The 5,617-nt window shown below is 41.4% G+C and overlaps 1 non-coding gene across 1 annotated transcript; it reads left to right on the top strand.

Moving 5' to 3' along the window:
• The first annotated feature begins 489 nt into the window (after positions 1–489).
• LOC132498092 (U6 spliceosomal RNA) lies at positions 490–596 on the top strand. The gene has a single exon (XR_009533704.1). It is a non-coding gene; the product is annotated as a U6 spliceosomal RNA (small nuclear RNA).
• Positions 597–5,617: the final 5,021 nt, after the last annotated feature.

Genomic DNA, 5,617 nt, shown 5'->3' with positions numbered 1-5,617 from the left:
ACAAGAGAGCTCTGCCTTTCACTCCCTGTTTCCCTCTGATCAAGACATGGCAAAGTTCATTTGCACATTCAACACATTGTATTCTTTTCATAAAGCAAGCATAATTTTATTAAGTTATCTTAGCATCTAATTGAGGAAGAGGGTAAAGAAGGAAGAGAATACAATCGTCCCTCGGCATCTGTGGGGGATTGCTTTCAGGACTCCCACGGACACCAAAATCCACAGGTACTCAAGTCCCTCATAGAAAATGCCCTGTGGGGCTTCCCTGGTGGCGCAGTGGTTGAGAGTCCGCCTGCCAATGCAGGGGATGCGGGTTCGTGCCCCGGTCTGGGAGGATCCCACATGCCGCGGAGCGGCTGGGCCCGCGTGAGCCACGGCCGCTGAGCCTGTGCATCCGGAGCCTGTGCTCCGCAACGGGAGAGGCCACAGCAGTGAGAGGCCCGCGTACCGCAAATAAAAAAAAAAAAAAAAAAAGAAAATGCCCTGTACGTGCTCACTTCGGCAGCACATATACTAAAATAGGAATGATACAGAGAAGATTAGCATGGACCCTGCGCAAGGATGACATGTAAATTCGTGAAGCGTTCCATATTTTTTTATTCACTTTGTTATAAAGCAGAAACTAACACACCATTGTAAAGCAATTATACTCTAATAAAGATGTTAAAAAAAAAAAAAAGAAAAAGAAAATGCCCTGTACAGTCGGCCCTCCGTGTCCGCTGCTCTGCATCCGCAGAGTCAACAAACCGTAGCTGGAAATCCATGGTTGGTTCATTCTGTGGATGTGCAATACCCAGATTGAGGGCTGACTGTATTTACAAACCCAGCATGTGCTCGACTCTGTGGTGGGTGCTCTAAATATATTATCTCATTTAATCCTTCAACATTCCTGTGAGGTAGGCATTGTTCACCTATTTTGCAGATGTGAATAGAATCACAAAGTCCATGTTATTGGGAACTTAGCCGCCACCGTTACCCAGCTCACTTCTGAGCACAATGGTCTAGGCAAGTATCTAGCACAGCAGATGACTGATATATGATAGATGGACTTGGCTGGATCCTTGTCCCTGAGCAAGTTAATAAAGTTTTACCTAGTTTTTCCTGCCCTTCTGCCTTATTTCAGCACTCCAAACATATATTGGTGGAGAACCGGAAGTTCTGGGCTTTCTAAAGGAAAAGTCAAAGTCTTATATGCATTTATTTATACCCTACTTTTTCCTTCCAGGAAAAAGTGATTTACTGGGACTTCCCTGGTAGCACCGTGGTTAAGAATGCACCTGCCAAAGCAGGGGACATGGGTTCGAGCCCTGATCAGGGAAGATCCCACATGCTGCGGAGCAACTAAGCCTGTGTGCCACAACTACTGAGCCTGCTCTCTAGAGCCTGCGAGCCACAACTACTGAAGCCTGCATTACTAGAACCTGTGCTCTGCAACAAAGAGAAGCCACTGCAATGAGAAGCCTGGACCACAACAAAGAGTAGAGAAACGCCGCAACTAGAGAAAGCCTGTGGGCAGCAATGAAGACCCAATGCAGCCAAAAAAATAAAAATAAAATAAAGTGATTTACCACAAAGATACCTACAATAACATGACTAAATACAAATAAGAATAAAATAATAGGATCATGGGTAACTTAAACATGACTAGTTAAAATAAAATAAAAGCTAATAACAGAAGAGGCAAAGTAAAATCATAAATATGTAGGCTATAAGGAATTATATAGTTGCCATAATTAAGCCTCAGTTTTTACTTTTTGTTTACTACCAGCCAAACTGAAAAGGAAAATATGGTCAGTTACACAGTCTTTATTCTTAGGAAAAGAAACTTCCTCAAGGGAAGCTTAGCTCTTCGAAAAATTTGGTTCTAAATTATATACCTCATACACAATTTCATATTAGCTTCCCCACTCATGACAGAGTAGAAACTATATCATACATTCTTAGAGCAAAAGCAGCAAAGTAAAACTCTGTAGTAAAGGTTAATAAACAGGTTCTCAAGCTGGGATATAGAGTTTGTATCAGTTATCTGTTGTTGTGTAACAAATCTTCCCAAAGCTTAAAACAGCCACCATTTTATTTGCTCATGATCCTGAGGGTCAGCAAATTGGGCTGAGCTCAGCTGGGCACTTCTACCAATACTCAGGCCTCACACTGCAGAGGTTCTGATAATGGGATGAGGCCCATTTATCAGCATCAGATTAAAAAGCTCCTCAGGTGATTCTTACATATTGCCAAGCTTCAGAGTCACCAGCCTCGTGCACAACACTAAATCACAACTGAGTGAAGGCTGCTCTTCCCAGGTGAGGTAAAGTCAAAAAGGACTTTGAGAAGTCTGAGACCTAGATTAGCCCAAACAATACTGAAAAAGAACAAAGTTGGAGAACTCTTACTTGCTGATTTCAAAATTTACTATAAAGTTACAGTTATCAAGAGAGTGTGGCATGGCATAAAGAAGATGTATATATCAAGGGATCAGAATAGAGAGTCCAGGAATAAACCCTCACATCTATAATCAGCTGATTTTCAACAAGGGTGCCAAGATCATTCAATGGGGAAAAAAGCATCTTTTCAACAATATGCAAAGGAACGATTTTGTACCCCCTTTTTCTATCATCTAAAAGAAGTTACTCAAAACAGGTCATAGACCTAAATGTAAGAGCTAGAACTATGTAACTCTTTAAAAAAAAAAAAAGGATAGGATTACACACCATGACCAAGTGGGATTTATCCTAGGAATGTAAGGTTGTTTTAAAACCCAAAATTCAATTAATGTAATTCACTATGGTAATAGAAAAAAAGGACAAACACCACATACATCTCAATAGCTTCAGAAAAATCATTTCTCAAAATCCAATTTACGTTCATGATACAATTGCTCAATAAGCTAAGGATAAAAGGAAGCTTCCACAATTTAACATTATACTTAACAGTAAAAGACTGAATGTGTGAAGGAATATGATTCAGCCTTAAAAAGGAAGGAAATTCTGACACAGGCTACACCATGCATGAACCTAGAAGTCATTATGCTAAGTGAAATAAGCCAGTCACAAAAAGATAAATACTGTATGATTCCACTTATATAAAGTACCTAGAATAGTCTAATTCATAGGGACAGAAAGTAGAATGGTTGGTGCCAGAGGCTGAGAAGACAGGGGAAAAGGCAGTTATTGTTTAAAGGTACAGAGTTTCAGTTTGGGACAATGAAAAGAGTTCCACAGATGATGGTGGTGATGGTTGCACAACAGTGCGAACGTACTAAATGACAGTGAACTGTACCCTTAAAAATGGTAAATTTTATGTTATGTAATTTTATATTTCACCACAATTTTTTTTTTTTTTTTTTTGGGCTGCGTTGGGTCTTTGTTGCTGCGTGCGGGCTCTCTCTAGTTGCAGCGAGCAGGGGCTACTCTTGATTGCAGTGCGCGGGCTTCTCATTGTCGTGGCTTCTCTTGTTGTGGAGCATGGTCTCTAGGCTCACAGGCTTCAGCAGTTGTGGCACATGGACTCAGCAGTTGTGGCTCGTGGGCTCTAGAGTGCAGGCTCAGTAGTTGTGGTGCACGGGCCTAGTTGCTCCACAGCATGTGGGATCTTCCTGGACCAGGGTTCGAACCCGTGTCCTCTGCATTGGCAAGCAGATTCTTTTTTTTTTTTTTTTTGCGTTACGCGGGCCTCTCACTGCTGTGGCCTCTCCCGTTGCGGAGCACAGGCTCTGGACGCGCAGGCTCAACGGCCATGGCTCACGGGCCCAGCCGCTCCGCGGCATGTGGGATCTTCCCAGACCGGGGCACGAACCCGTGTCCCCTGCATTGGCAGGCGGACTCTCAACCGCTGCGCCACCAGGGAAGCCCGGCAAGCAGATTCTTAACCACTGTGCCACCAGGGAAGTCCCTCACCACAATTTTTAAAATAAAAATAAGTAAATACAATAGTGAAAGAATGAATGCTTTCCTAAGACCTAGAACAAGGCAGGGATATCTGCTCTCATCACTTTTACTCAGCATTGTCCTGGAATCTCCAGCCAGTGAAATAATGCAAGAAGAACAAATAAAAGGTATATAAACTAGAAAGGAAGAAGTAGAAATGTCTCTATTCACAGACAACATGATCCTGTACGTAGAAAATTCTAAGGAGTCTCCAAAAATGTATTAGAATGAATAAACCAGATCAGCAAGTCCACAGGACACAAAACCAATACGCAGTTGATTATATTTTAATATGCTAACAATGAACAATTCAGAAATGAAATTAAAAAGCAATTTCATTCACAATAGCATCAAAAAGAACAAAATACTTGGGAATCAATTTAACAAAAAAGTGCAAGAACTATGCACCAAAACCCTTAAAACATTGCTGAGATATTTACCTGAATGTCTGATCAAATGGAGAGGCGTACCATGCACATCAATTAGAAGGCTCAATTATTGTTAAAGAGGCAGTCCTCCCTAAATTGATCTAGAGATTCCACATAATCCCCAAGAAAATCTCAGGAGGGCTTTTTTGGTATAATAGAATTTGACAACCTGACCCTAAAAGTTACATGGAAATGCAAAGAACCTAGAAGAGCCAAACAGTTTTGAAAAAGAACTAAGTTGGGACACTTACACTACCTGGTTTCAAAGCTTTCTATAAAGCTAGAGTAATCAGGACAGTTTTTTTTTTTTTTTCTTTTTTTTTTTTGGCCGCAAAGCACAGCTTGTGGGATCTTAGTTCTCCAATCAGGGATCGAACTTGCACCCTTGGCAATGAAAGCACGGAGTCCTAACCACTGCACTGTCAGGGAATTCCCTGGGACAACCTTGTATTGGCATAAACGTAGACATATGGGTCAATAAAACAGAATGGCATGTCCAGAAATAAGCCCTTATGGTCACAATCAATTGCTTTCCAACAAAGATGCCAAGGCAAAAAAAAAAAAAAAAAAAAAGTATACCTTTCCTCCCACTATATGCAAAAATTCATTCTTAGATTTAAATGTAGGAGCTAGATAATTATTATCTACACTAATTCCAAAAATCTACCCCCCAAAAAAACCCCCAACTAACTAGCTCTTTGCTTTACTTCACTAGGGCAAATGACTAAGGTTAGAGACGGCCCAAATATTTTGAATGCCATTGTCTGTTATTTTTGACACCTTTACCAATATTTTCCTCTCTGTGACCAGATTTGTCAGGTTGAGTGCCTTGGAAGAAAACCCCATCACATTACCCTGACGGACGTCTGCACTGGAAAGAAAGGTAATGGAATTTTTAAGTTGATCCCAAGGGTACAGAAAAATCCTAGATGGGTTCGGAACTCAGATTCTGTTCTAAAGAATAATATTTTCCATCTAGAGAATTTGATTGACAGTTGCGCTAATAATTTCTCAAATTTAGCTGTGATCATTCACCTTAATTTAATTTGAAGATGTAACAAGGAAAGGAAGACCTCCCCAGGGGTGTTCGCCACTGAGTTCCTTCGACCTTAAAAGGCTGAGAGGGTCTACAAAATTCTAGGTCAGCAGCTGTGATTTGGGGGGTTTCACAGACGGAGGAGCCCCAGTTTGTGTCTATCCCGACAGCCTAGGATGCTGCTGGCCAGGACCAAGCCTGCTTCTGCAAAATGCCTCCGAGGCAAGCAA

The sequence above is a fragment of the Mesoplodon densirostris genome, chromosome 10 (genome assembly GCF_025265405.1).
Source record: "Mesoplodon densirostris isolate mMesDen1 chromosome 10, mMesDen1 primary haplotype, whole genome shotgun sequence".
Lineage (NCBI taxonomy): Eukaryota > Metazoa > Chordata > Mammalia > Artiodactyla > Ziphiidae > Mesoplodon > Mesoplodon densirostris.
Note: the sequence above shows the minus strand (reverse complement) of the source record. Positions and strands in the feature narration are given on the sequence as shown.